Source organism: Nicotiana attenuata, chromosome 1, assembly GCF_001879085.1.
Source record: "Nicotiana attenuata strain UT chromosome 1, NIATTr2, whole genome shotgun sequence".
NCBI lineage: Eukaryota > Viridiplantae > Streptophyta > Magnoliopsida > Solanales > Solanaceae > Nicotiana > Nicotiana attenuata.
The window spans coordinates 10,901,132-10,916,184 of NC_031989.1; positions in this window are offsets into that span (position 1 = coordinate 10,901,132).

Below are 15,053 nucleotides of genomic sequence, written 5' to 3' on the forward strand. Positions count from 1 at the left end.
TGTACAAGTTAGACAAGGCTCTCTATGGACTCAAGCAGGCCCCAAGAGCATGGTATGAACGAATGTCCAAATTTCTGCTTGAACATGGTTACAAAAGAGGTAAAATTGATAGTACCTTATTCTTAAGGGAAAAAGGTAATGATTTCTTGTGGTACAAATATATGTTGATGACATAATCTTTGGGGCAACCACTGATAAGCTAAGTAAGGACTTTGCAAAACTAATGGGGAGTGAGTTTGAAATGAGTATGATGGGTAAGCTTAACTTCTTCTTAGGCTTGAAGATCAAACAAAGTCCTAATGGAACCATGATCCATCAGCAGAAGTATGCAAAAGAGCTAATCAAAAAGTTTAAAATGGAAGAATCAAAAGAAATAGACACACCCATTGCAACTGCCACTAAATTAGACATTGATAACCTGGTTCATCAGTTGATCAAAAGTTGTATAGGGGTATGATTGGTTCACTCTTGTATCTTACTGCCAGTGGACCTAACATTGTTTTTAGTGTAGGGCTTTGTGCTCGTTTTCAGGCCAATCTAAAAGAGTCTCACTTGACTGCTGTCAAGAGGATACTAAGATATTTGAAAGGCACCACTGATCTGTGCCTTTGGTACCCCAAAGGTAGTAATTTCAATCTAGTAGGATATGCTAATGCTGATTATGCAGGTTTCCTAGTGGATAGGAAGAGCACCTCAGGTATGGCACACTTTCTTGGTTCATGTCTTGTGTCATGGGCTACTAAGAAGCAAAATTCAGTAGCCTTATCTACTGCTGAAGCTGAGTATGTTGGTGCTGCTTCTTGTTGTGCTCAATTGCTATGGATCAAACAGTAGCTGGTAGATTTTGGCATTGAAGTTGGTTGCATTCCTATATTCTGTGATAACACCAGAGCTATAAGTATGACAAAGAACCCTGTTCATCATAAGAGGACTAAGCACATAGATGTTAGGCACCACTTCTTAAGAGATAACTATGAGAAAGGATTGATCTCCATAGAATTTTGTGCTACTGATAAATAAATTGCTGACATTTTTACTAAAGCACTGAGTAGAGAAAATTTTGAGAGGAACATGTTGGAATTAGGGATGATTAAGATCACCTAATAGGTCCAGTTCAGAATGCACAATGAAAAAAAATAATTGAAGAAAAAAAATTGATGAAAAAAAATATTTTTTTGGCTAGGAATTCTGAACTTGTGTAAATATCTAGATTAATTCTTACTCAGCTTCATACTTTAATTAGTATATGACTCACTATTATGTGTACAAAATTTTCTCTATTATGGCATTTGAGGCATGTTCAAGAGAGTTCTAAATGAAGAACCTGGTTCATCAGTATGGGCTCATATGAAAGCTCAGGTACGTTTTCTATACTCTGCACAATCAGAAAGATTAACGTTTCAATCATGAGAAGAAGTCCTATACTTGTCAAATTCCTAGAAAATTCTATCCGTTGTCATTGAACCAGTTCCGTCCATCTAGAACACTAAACCGTAATTTTTGCCTAATATCTAAGGAAGCCAAATTGATCATTAAAATTCTGTAAATTCAGTTTGATTAGACTTCTATTTGACCCCTGAAAAAGCTGTCGTTACTTATTAAATGTCTAATTTTCTTTAAATACACACAATCTGTCCAGTCTTAATCATAATTCCTAAACCGTCAAAAACTCTTCTTCACTTTTGATTGCCATCTTCTCCAAAATTCCCAAATTCTTTCAGGAAATCGACCATTATGTCTAACCCACAAGAAAATCCTGGAACTCCTCCACCACCATCTCCCTCAAATTCATCCTCATCTACTCCCCCTAGTGTATCTCCAAAACCTAGGCTACGAAGGCAAAAAATGCTCGCTCGAAAAACTGTAGCATCTAGGGCTCTGAGGAAGGCTTTAAATGAAAGGTTGAAAGCAAGCCAAGTGAAAGAAAGCCCAGCTCAAAATTCTGACTCCAGCTCTGAGTCTGAATCCTTTCAATCTGCGACTGAGGGTCAAGGACATGGGTCTTCTAACTCTGAGAAGACTCAAGAATCTCCTACTGAGGTAAGTTCATCTGTGAGTGAAAACTTAGAGACTAGGTTTGTTCTGGTTGGTCCTATTAGGGATGTTGAAGTGCTTGAGATACGTAGGAGTGGAGGTAAAAAGAATCTTGAAAAAGAAAAAGAGAGAGAGGGTGCATGTGGTGAAGAGAGGGGAAATGGGAAGGGAGCAGTTCTTGCTATATGTGGAGTTGCACAAGAGAGGTTAGAAGAGAGTGGCATGAATTCAGGGGGAAGTGGTTCTGGGGAAGCTGCTGAGGAGTTGGTTCATCTGAGCAAGCAAAGAGATGAACCTGTTTCATCTACTGAAGAAACTTTGGCTGACCTACTGAAAAGGGTTGGGGCAAGCTATGACCCAAAGAAACGCAGAGCTCCCACAGCAAAAGCCCCAACTATTCCCAAGCCTTCCAAGAAAAGAAAAGCTTCATCCCCAACACCTACTACCTCTTCAGTGCCTAGGGGTAGAGCCACAAGAAGCAGGGTAAAACAGAGTGAAGCTGATCTACAAAAAACCTTAGAAGAAAGTAAGAAAAAGAAAATAGATAAGGGAAAAGGAAATATTGCAGAATCCTCAGAGGTACTTGTTGAGGAAGAGGAGATGGAAATGGTCCATCAAGAAAAGGGTACAATAGTGGAGGTTCCTACACCCAAGCCTAAAAATCCTAAGACTTCCTCCAATAAGTCTTCTTCTGCACCTGTGGCTTCTGAACCCACACTGGCCAAGAGGACAAGATCTGCAGTGAAAGCTAAGCAAACAAAAGTTTCAGATGATGATGACTGGAGTGGAGAAGAAGAAGAGAATGAATCTGAGAAGGAGCAGGACAGGTTTTCCATGTTTGGCAGAAGGAAAATTTTAAAAGGTAGATTGTTGAAGGACCTGGTGGAACCAAGGATGATGAGATTGGTAGATTCTTTAGCTGCTCAAGGATGGAAGGACATGGTCCTTCAGATGGATGGTAAGCTAGCCAGAAATGAGCTGATTGAATTTATGGCAAATGCTGCTGTTAAAGATGGAGTTGTGTCACGACCCAAAATTCCCACCCTCGGGAGTCGTGATGGCGCCTACTCATGGAAGCTAGGCAAGCCAAAAACAGTCGCAAGCATCATCCTAACTCATTTTACCCATGATTAAACAATTTAAATTATAGAATCATAAGCAATTAAAATACTGCGATTAATAAAAGTCAGCGGAAGTCTGAACTGAAAATATAGCAACAACGTCTAAACATCAATACAAGACTCTACCCAGCACCTAGTGTCACAATGTTTCACGGACCATCTAAGAATGCTAAATACAAAGTCTGAAACAAAATGATAAAACATTGTCTCGATACAAGGGAAACAGGGTAGAAAGGGGATAAAAGAGATGCCGGGCCTGCGGACGCCTGCAGGACTACCTCGGGATCTCGTGGACTAAAGGACTGCTCCCTGGCCTACTGCTGCGCACCGAAAGCTGCTCCGACACCTGGATCTGTGCAAAAGAGCACAGAGTGTAGCATCAGCACAACCGACTCCATGTGCTGGAAAGTGTCTGGCCTAACCCCGGCGAGGTAGTGACGAGGCTAGGACCAGACTCCAGATAAACCTGTGCAGATATATATATATGTATATGTATATATATAAAATACAACAAAGAGGCAAACAGAAACAAACAATTAAAAATTGGGGGACGGAATATGCTTCAGGGGTAACAGATATAATAGAATATCAGGAATAATAGAGGAGAAATCTACAGTCTAGCTTCTAACACGGAAATAAGAAATACAGACAATTTTCATGTTCAGCTCATCTTGTTGCAGGCGTGCAACCCGATCCCATTTCATCAACTCGTGGTAGGCGTACCACCCGCTCCCATTTCATAAAATCTTGTGGTAAGCGTACCACCTGCTCCCATTTCATCAATCACTTGTGGTAGGCGTACCACCCGCTCCCATTTCATCAATCTTGTGGTAGGCGTACCACCCGCTCCCATTTCAATCCAACACAACATAACAAAATAATCCCGGCTAGGGGACAACAATATAATAACTTCCCGGCAAGGGAACAACAATATAATATCTTTCCGGCAAGGGAACAACAAATATAATATCTTCCCGGCAAGGGAGCAACAAATATAATATCTTCCCGGCAAGGGAACAACAATATAATAATTTTCCGGCAAGGGAACAACAATATAATAACTTCCCTGCAAGGGAAAACAATATAATAACTTCTTGGCAAGGGAACAAAATATCAAATCAAATGTCCCGGCAAGGGAGAGTCAGCTATAACCAATCTTATGCAACTCCTACTTAACCCAATTAATACCAACACTCGGTCATAACTAAAGTCCACGAAAATAAACTAAATCCTTGCTCAGTATCGAGAATCATCAATCAAGCTTTCATAGAATCCATTAAGAATACAAGAATTATCAATTTAAGACTCACGGTCATGCTCGACACCAATGTATAGATACTCGTCACCATGCCTATACGTCGTACTCGACACAAAACAAATAGCAAATAAGACTCAACTCCTAATCCCTCAAGCTAAGGTTAGACCGAACACTTACCTCAACTTCCACGGCCAAATCAATCCACAACAACTGCTTTTCCTCTTGAATTCGGCTCCAACTCAATCAAATTTATACAATAATGACTTCATAATATCAATATGTGCTAAACAAAACAAACCCAATGTCTAATTATAGATTTTCAAGCTTTCTTTCCAAAATCCCAAAATCGCCCCCGGGCCCGCTTGGTAAAAAACACGAGGTTCAGACCAAAATAAAATCCCCTATTCACCCACGAGCCCGAATATATAATTTGTTCTCAAATTCGACCCCAAAACGAGGTCTAAATCAAGAAAAAGTAAAAAGCCCTAAATCTACCCATTTCCCCCAATTTCTACCCTAAATTACATGTTTTAGGTTTAGGAATTCAACAAATATTGATGAAAAATGAAGAAAACGAGTTAAGATTTACTAACCCAAGAATCTTTGATGAAGAAATGCTCTAAAAGTCGCCCTAGAACCTTAGAGAAGAAGGAGTTCGTGTGTTTGATGAAAAATTCCCGTCACTGTTCTGTTTTAGACATTTTAAATAACTGGGCAAAATTGCCCTTCGCGTTCGCGTGAAGAAGGTCGCGTTCGCGAAGGGTAGACTTGACAAACCATCGTGTTCACGATAGGGAGAGTGCGAACGTGAAGAAAAATACTGAGGGGTCCGGGATTTGTTCTACGCGAACGCGTTGGCTATCACGCGAACGCGATGAAGGAATCTGGCAAACTACGCGAACGCGGTCAAAGGTATGCAATCGCAAAGAGGAAAAGAGGGCTAAGCTCTCAGGGTCAAATAACACTACGCGATCGCGAGGGGAAAAACATAAAGCTTCGCAAACGCGGAAGAGGCGTCGCGAACACGAAGAACAAAGGGACCTGCAACTGCTGAAGCCATTTTCTGCAATTTTCCTAAGTTTGAAACCACTCCGAAACACCTCCGAAACACCTCCGAAACACTCCCGAGCCCTCGGGGCTCCTAACCAAACACATGCACTAACTCAAGAACATCCTACGAACTCAATCGTGCGATCAAATCGCCAAAATAACATCAAAAACAATGAATCAAACCTCAAAATCACTAGTTTTTCTTCAAACTTCATAAACTTTCAAATTTAGAGTTTTAAGTCCGAAACACGTCAAACGACGTCCGTTTTCAACCAAACTTTATAGAAAGCGCTTAAGACATATATAAGACTTGTACCGGGCGCCGGAACCAAAATACAGGCCTGATACCATAGTCTTTTAATCAAATTTCATTTCCAATTTCCTTAATTATTTCCAGAAAATAATTTCACACAAAAATTCATTTCTCGGGCTTGGGACCTCGGAATTCGATTCAAGGCATATGCCCAAGTCCCATATTTTCCTACGGACCCTTCGAGACCGTCAAATCACGGGTCCGGATCCGTTTACCCAAAATGTTGACCGAAGTCAAATTTATTCGTTTTAATATCAAAATTTAGCATTTTTCTCATAGAATTCATATTTAAGCTTTACGGCTATGCGCCCGGACTGCGCACGCAAATCGTGGCAACCCTAAATGAGGTTTTCAAGGCATTGGAAGTACAAAATGGGTAAGGAAATAGGTGATGACCCTTTGGTCGTCACAAGTTGTTAGTAGCCTGGTGAAGGGAGTTCAAGTGCAGTTTGATGCAGTGAAACTGGGAGAGATATTGGACAAACCCTCTGAAGGGTTTGACAACTATACTAGGCAGAGGTGGTCATGCTTGGACTCCCTCCCTACTGCCCTTGAAATCACCAAAAGGTTCTGTGATTCAGAGGAAGTAAATGAAGCCAGGGCTGTGCAGAAAAGTGAGATGAGGCCTGAGCACAAGGTTGTGTTTGAGTTTGTCAACAAGTGATTATTGCCCATACAGGAGAGAAGGCACACTGCTAACTACATGGACCTGGTTCTTATGGAGTGACTGGAGAGAGGAAAGCAAATCAACTGGCCCGCCCTTATTGTCAAATTGCTAGACAGGGTCATAAATGGCTCCAAGGCTCATGCTACTCCATATGGCTTCATACTGACCATAGTTCTGGACAGGCTAAATATGCCTCTGAAGAAATGGGAAATGGCCTCGAGCAAGGAACACTTTGGCATCAAAACTCTTCTTGCCTGTGACTATCCAGTCCATGCCATCCCAGTTGAACCTGCGTACCCGAAGTGGAGAAAGAACTTCTGTTAAAATTGGGTACATCATCGGGTGTATGGACCCTTTTCACGGACGGTGCCTCAATGTGAAAGGGTCCGGGCTCGACATTGTTTTGAAACCACCAACAGGTAGTATTATTAGACAATCTATCAAAACTTCTAGGTTGACTAATAATGAGGAAATGATTGTAGGTCTCGAGCTAGCTAAAATCCTGGGGCAGAAGTCATTGAAGCCAAGTGCGATTCCTTGTTGGTCGTAAATCAAGTAAACAAAAGCTTCGAAGTTCGAGAGGATAGGATGCGAAGATATTTGGACAAGTTGTAGGTAACTTTGCACCGCTTCAAGAAGTGGACTCTAGATCATGTGCCTCGAGAACAAAATAGTTAGGCCGATGCACTTGCTAATTTGGGGTCATCGGTTGAAGAAGATGATATCGTCCCGGGGACTGTCGTCCAATTATCGAGGTCTGTGGTTGAAAAGGGTCATGCCGAAATAAATTCTACAAGTTTGACTTGGAATTAGAGGAATAAGTATATCAAGTATTTGAAAAATGGAAAACTCCCATCGGATCATAAAGAGTCAAGGGCCCTACGAACCAAGGCTGCTAGGTTCACATTAGATGAAGATGGAACATTGTACAGGAGGACGTTCGATGGACCATTGGCGGTATGTTTAGGGCCAGGGGACACTGATTATGTTCTACAAGAAATCCACGAAGGTACTTGTGGGAATCACTCCGGCTCCGAGTCTTTGATTCGCAAAATTATTAGAGCAGGGTATTACTGGGATAGCATGAAAAAAGACACTAAGGAATTTGTTAAAAAATATGAGAAGTTCCAACGGTTTGCACCGGTGATTCACCAGCTCGGAGAGCAACTTCACTTAGTCTTTTCCCCGTGGCCTTTCATGAAATGGGGAATGGACATCGTTGGCCCTCTACCAACGGCCCCGGGTAAAGCTAAATTCATTTTGTTTATAACTGATTATTTTTCTAAATGGGTGGAAGCACAGGCCTTCGAGAAGGTCAGAGAAAAGGAAGTTATTGACTTTATTTAGGATCACATTGTGCGTCGATTCAGGATACCTGCCAAAATCGTATGTGACAACGGGAAGCAATTCGTCGGCAACAAGGTAACGGAGTTCCTCGAAGCACATAAAATAAAGAGGATCTTATCAACACCGTACCACCCGAGCAGGAATGGACAGGCCGAGTCAACAAACAAAACTATCATTCAAAACTTAAAGAAGAGGTTGGACGATGCAAAAGGAAAATGGAGAGAAGTTCTACCCGAGGTTCTTTGGGCATATGGAACAACATCGAAGTCCAGCACGGGGGCAACCCCGTTCTCGTTAGTATACAGCTCCGAGGCCTTGATTCTGGCCGAGGTCGGGGAACCCAACACATATTTCGATATGCATCGTAGGAGTCAAATCACGAGGCTATGAATACTAGCCTCGAGCTACTAGATGAAAAACAAGAAGCTGTACTTGATCGGATGGCGGCGCAGAAATAAAGAATCGAGAGATATTTTAATAGAAGGACTAACCTTCGACACTTCGGAATCGAGGACTTAGTTCTACGGAAGGTCACACTCAATACTCGAGACCTGAAAAAGGGGAAACTAGGCCCGAATTGGGAAGGACCGTACCGAGTCATCGGAGTTGTCGGTAAGGGATCTTACAAACTTGGCACGATGGGAGGCAAACAACTGCTGAACAATCGGAATGTATCAGTACTCAAATGATTCTACTGCTAAGGTATGACCTTCCCCCTTTTTCCATTTGAATTTGAAACTAACTCATTGCAGGAGTTCGATCAAAGACGTCGATGGCACCTTTCTACACGAAGACTTTAGGTTTTAAAGCACGTGTTGTACTCTTTTTCCCTTAGATCGAATTTTGTCCCAAATGGGTTTTACCGGCGAGGTTTTTAACGAGGCAACAACTATGTGCTACCTAAGGAGAATTCAACAGTATCCAAGGCTTCTTTTTAATCAACCTCGAATACTGGGGGGTATCACCCTTGGAGATTATACTTTCGAGGAAAATACTTCACACCAAAGAGGACCTCGATAGGAAAACTTTGTAATGGGCCAAACGGTCAGATGAACCGTGTCCATATAGAATAGTCGAGCCCCGACGGCAAAACATTTACGCATGTATCAATTATTCAAAGAAGCATTCTTTCTATATTAAAACACTTTGTGTCTCAAAGAAATTTGCTACTATACGGACATCATACTTGCGATTTTGCGAGAAACGGCTCAAGGGCCAAAACGCGAATACACCTCGAATACTCAGGGACTGTCATCGACAGTCAACACATTCGAGTCATCTAAACTCGAATTCATAAGACCTCAAAGAGGCATCCCCTCGACATAAAGGCAAAGGCCATCATACTCGGGGACTAACCTTTTGAACAAGTTCAGAAGGTTATCGGGAAACAAATCCAAGAGACATACCCGAAGGCTACGGCCATAAAGGTTACGGCCACATTAAAGACTACGGTCATATAAAAAAGGCTACAGCTGAAATAATGCATCTCGGAGACGTCCGACTTCCGCCATAAGTTGAAGGCCTTCTAATACTTTGAAAAATTGGTTAAATAAGTCTACCCTCGGCAAAGCAAACAAAGAAGGGCTTCGATTTAAAGGCTTCGATAATATCAGCCTTCGAAAAAGCCTCAAGAGGTGTTAAGTTATCGTAACACAAACGGATTACAAATGGGGTTCCAATCGATTGAACCCTCGAAAAACCCAACGGGTACAAAAACACATGCTAAGGCATAAAGAAATTTTTACTAAGTCGTTTAGCCGAAAAGAGGGGAAAATTATAGCCGCCATAGAGGCCGAATTGGCCCAACTTAAAGAGCCTAAGGGCCGATAAGAAAAGCCTAAGGGCCGATTATGTAATCCTAAAAGGTCAATACAATTAGAGTTTGAGACCTCGCTCTCGCTCAGTTTGAACCCAAGGGTTCGATTACCCCAAACCTAAACAAGTAATGGTTCGACCATGGCTCGAGGACTCACCATTACCCGGTATGAGCCCGTAAAGGTCTATACCCAAAAGGTCAAACTTATTCGAGCTCGACCATGGCAATTTCGAAGAAAACATCTGAGATAAAATCTCTAACATACAGCTAAAAAGGATAAAGTCATTGCAAGAAATGTACAAGGCGAGAAATATCGAAATTCTTCTTTTATATATGTTGAAAAAGATATATATAAGGGACCGAGACGATCCAATAAGAAAGGAAAATCTTATTTATGCCCAGGGCTAGTCTCTCCTTCAGGAGCAGCTTCCCCTTTGGGCCCAGCTTCATCATGGGACTCGCTCTGGCTGACTTCATCATCGTCATCATCGTCGGATCAAATGAGGAACTTGGCATCAACCTCGAGAGCTTTTGCTTCGGCTATCTCATTGGTGAGGTTGGAACCTCGAGCGTGGATCTCTTCGAGGGTCTCCCTCCGGGATTAACACTTGGCCAAATCACTGACCCATTTCTCCCGGTTGGAGGCTTCCCTTAGTTCATTTTGTGCATCCTCGGCATCCTTTAAGTACACAACAATGGTCTTGTCAGCCGTGGCCTTCGTCTTCTCAACCTCGGCCTTGGCTTCAGCAACCTCGGTCCCGATAGCGGCAAGTTTGGCCTCGAGCTCATCGATCTTCTTGTCCTGGGCCTGATTTTTACTTTGACTCCCCAGATCTGAGTCTCGGCCGAGGCCAGGTTGGCTAGGGAGCCTTTTTCTCACCAGCGAGTCGATCCAAGTTTTCTTTCTATTGGTTGCAGTCGGCCTTAACTTGATCGACCTCCCCTCGAAGCTGCCCGATCATGTCCAATTTTTGCTGCAGTTGATACACTAAAGTGTTAGCCTCCACAATTGGGTCAATTAGACCATACTCTTGCTAAACGAGGGTTACCTGCTTGTCCAGCTCGGCCTCATTTTGACGAGCTTTGGCCAAATCTGCTTGTAAGTCCTTGAGCTCCTCCTCTTTTTTATTGCAAAGGAGCCTTAGGGCCTTCCCTTCATATGAGGATCTCTTGAGCTCGGCCTCACACTGGCTCAACTCGGCTTTAAACTTAGTAATGTCCTACACAGAAAAAAGGAGATATCAGTTAACGCAGAAGGAGAAGAAAACAAAAAATTTACAACAATAAAAGTTAATGCTTACCTGAGAGAAGAGACGATGAGCCTCTTCAAAGAGGGTAGATGCGTCATTAAGGTCAGCAGCAGCAGCATCAACCCCAGTAAAACAATCCTGAAAAGGATCTTCTTCGAGGACCTTGCTTGGGTCGGGCGTTTGCAGACCTTGAGTGTCCTTTATTGCGTCCTCGAAATAAGATGGCAGAGAAGGGGAGTCACTACTACAAAAAGGGCATTTGGCGGCAATTATTTAGCGGCAATAAGTCAATTGCCGCAAATATATTCTATAAGCTGAAATATATGCGGCAAATGACCATTAGCCACTAAAAAATAACCTTTTATCGGCGATAAAAATAAATTGCCATTAGAAATTACTGATTTTCAGCGCATAGGGTTTTTCTTTCTTTTTTTTAAAAAAAATTTCCCTCCCTGCCCAAATAATTAATCTTTCCCTCCATATTTTTAGGACAAGATCGAAGATTCCCTCCAATCAAAAAATTATCGGAAACCTATTCCTTCATCGACTCGAATCAGAAGATTACGAAAACCTATTCCTTCATTGAACTGGATACGGAAGAGACGATCTATTAACAAAATCGCACATATATATAGGTCTCCGGCCAGCCTTTTCCCCAGATAACTGCAATTCTTTCCCAGGTATCTTCTCTTTTTACCCAGCCGATGCGATTAACAGTTGGGTTTTGGATTGTGTTGCTCGATTATGCTCTATCATCGTTGTTAGTATTCTCTGTTTTATCCGTTTCTCACTTCTCTTTTCGTGTAGGTTTCAAGATTGTTTCAGAACTCATTCTTCTCCTTCAATTTCTTGTCTTTATTGGTAAAACAATCTGCTTAGCAGGTACAAATTTGTGCCTTCAACTGTTGGGATTCGAGATTTGCGAAAGTTCAGTTTTTTCTGCATATGCCAGTTGTTTGTGATATCCGACTATTTTTCTGCTATTCTTGTGATTATTCAGAAATTTCTAAGTGTCGTCGATGCATTGAATCTACCACTAGTCGAGATGTTGTGTGTATTTTCATTGTCGTCGATGCATAGTGGTGTTAAATCTTTATATTTTCTTACCTTGACGTGTCTGTGGAATACACCTCTACTATGACAGTAGTCAACTGCATTTGTTCCTTTGTATATTTTCTGTTATTCTTGTCATTGTTCAAAAATTTTCATTGTCGTCGATGCATATCGGTTTCAAATCCTCCTAGTCAATAGTTTGACATAAAATACAGAAAGTGCAATGCTGCTATTGCTTGGCCTCGTCAGCTCGGAACTCGTTTTCCCTTTACTATTCATAAATAACAAATCTTGGACTCTCAATATAAATCTCACAGTCATAGTTTTGGTAAAGGAAAATGTCAAGAAAAGAAATATTTAGCGCCAATTTGAACATTCTCTAAAAGCAAACAATCTCTAAATTTCAACTATGTCTAGTGGAGGTGGTGAGAATGGAGCTAAAAAAGTAGAGGAATTACATCCTCATCCAATTATGGAGCAACTTAAGAATGTACAATACTGTGTTAACAGCCCACCACCTTTGTGTACATGACATTATTTAGACAAGACCATATTGTCAATTGTTGTTAATTTCGTCGAAAAAAAATATTGAACTGATACTATGATTATTTTATGATAAATGCAGCAGAAGCATTATTCTTAGGGTTTCAACATTACATATTGAGTCTTGGTAATATTGTCTTAATTCCTAGCATCCTAGTTCCTCAAATGGGAGGTGGCAATGTAAGAATTTCCTTCAATTCCTTAACATTATGACTATTTTTTGTTTTTGTTTTTGGGACTGCTGAAACTAGCTAATTGATATTGTCTATTATCCTTTTATTGATTCAATTGATTTGGAGACAGTGATCTTAAATTGTAGGATGAGAAGGCAAAAGTAGTACAGACATTGCTCTTTATTTCAGGAGTGAATATATTACTACAATCTTTATTCGGGACCAGATTGCCATTGGTAATAGGTGGTTCATATGCATATTTGATACCAATTACCTCAATTATCCAGGCTAATAGTTCCTCAGTTCTTCAGGATCCTGAGCTGGTAGTATAACATTTTTATCTATTTCTCTCTCTATTTTCGGGTAGGAGGTGTGAACACCTAATTTTTGACCACACCCAAATTCTATTCTATTTTACTGTAAATATTTCTTTAAGGTGTCTAATATTGATGCATTAAATTTTTATTTTATTTTTTCATTGTTTTTATTTGAGAAAGATTAGAAAGCTAAAAAAAAATATTCACATTCTTAGAATATAAAATTTATTCCTATATATATGTGTGTGTGTGTTTTATATTCTTTTATTTAGTTAAAAAAAAAGTTTTAAGAAAAATTATTTAAAAAAAAAAAGCAACAAACGAAAAAAAAAAAGTAAAAGTAAAAAAGTAGTAAAACAAATAATACAAAAGATCTGACACTCACGTCTCACTCCTCACATCCCCATTTTAAAACAAATAACCCCCNAAACCTAAGAGTGGCACATTTGAATGAGCTTGATGAATTCCGGTATCATGCCTACACAAGTTCGTCCCTTTACAAGGAGAAGATGAAGTACCTCCATGACAAGTATATCCATAACAAGGAATTCAAAAAAGGTGATTTAGTGCTATTGTTCAGTTCTAGGTTAAGAATGTTCCCAGGCAAGCTAAAATCAAAATGGAGTGGCCTCTTTGAAGTAGTGAATGTAACCCCTTTTGGTGCTCTAGATTCGAAAAATAAGAACAATGAGGTGTTTGGAGTCAATGGACACCGGGTTAAGCATTATCTGGGCAAGGTTGATGATGGCCACATTGTGGCGGTCCTTCATTTCAAGTGATTGGTAATCTGCGTCGTGCCGCAACGTTAAAATCAGGCGCTTCTTGGAAGGCAACCCATGTCTTTTTCTTTCTTTTATTTTCTTTCTTTTATAAAGGTTTGGTTTTGTGCTAATCAGTTTTGAAGTGTATGCAGGAATAGGTGTGCATTGCAAGAACTGTGCATGAAAAATTTGGCTAAGTGTCAAAATGCATGGTCTCTGAAGTTGGTCTGTCAAAAACGCTTAAGGAAATGCGGCCGCACACATTTTTATGCGGACCGCACTGATGCTGCGGCCGCACTCATTTTTGTACGGTCCGCAGTCAGTCACTCAAGGGCAGGTAAAGAGTGCAGTCCACATCAAAAGTATGCGGCCGCACTCATGTAAAAGACGGGGTCCCACGAGTAAAAGTATAAATAGGATTTCTCTCTTCTTTTTTCACTTTTCGCACCTCTGAGACCTAAAGCCAAGCTTGCACAGTAAAAATTCCCATTTGCTCTCAAATTTTTCCCTCACTTCATCACTTGCATCTTCATTACTGATACGTTAATCTCCTCATTAGATTCTTCATCGTTTGTTTGTTTTGTTCTTAGATTTAGGGTTACTTACATGCCTAAAATTGTCAATGTTTAGTTGTTTTTGCTTATAATCATGTGGGCAGCTTATTGATCGTTAATTGGGGTCTGGGTAAGTAGCTAAAGTTGTTTGATTGCTAAAATCATGATCATTTGAGACCAAAATTGCATGAACCCTAGTTTCAGTGCCCGTTAAATTTGAATTGTGCAGCCGCACACATTTTTGTGCGGCTCGTAGTGGAGGCTATGCGACCGCACTTATTTTTGTATGGTCCACAGTCCTCTAAGTTAGGCAAAAGTTGAGCTTCACTTATGTGGCCGCACATATTATTGTGCAGTCTGCAATGGCCTGGTGTGGCCGCACTCATTTTTGTGCGGTCCGCAATGAAGGAACTTCAGAGACCCCAGTAGTCTGAACCTAGAGCTCTGCCGCCACACATTTTTTTACGCGGTCCATAATGGATATTCTACGGCCGCAGTCATTTTTGTGCGGTCTGCAATGGGCAGTCTACGGCCGCACTCATTTTTGTGTGATCCGCACTGCCCTTCTGAGACACTTTTACTGCAACTTTCCATCCTGTATTTTTGTGCCTCTGTATACATTATAACCTTCAATTGTCACTGATTCTTGTTCTTATGTGTTGCGGACAATGGTTCGCTCACGTGGTAAACGTGATCTATCAAAAGGGAGGCCAAAACCCTCCCGAGGCCGGGGTCGAGGTAAAAGCAGCCTACCTCTTGCACTTCAAAGGGTTATAAGCAAGAAAGCAACAGCAAA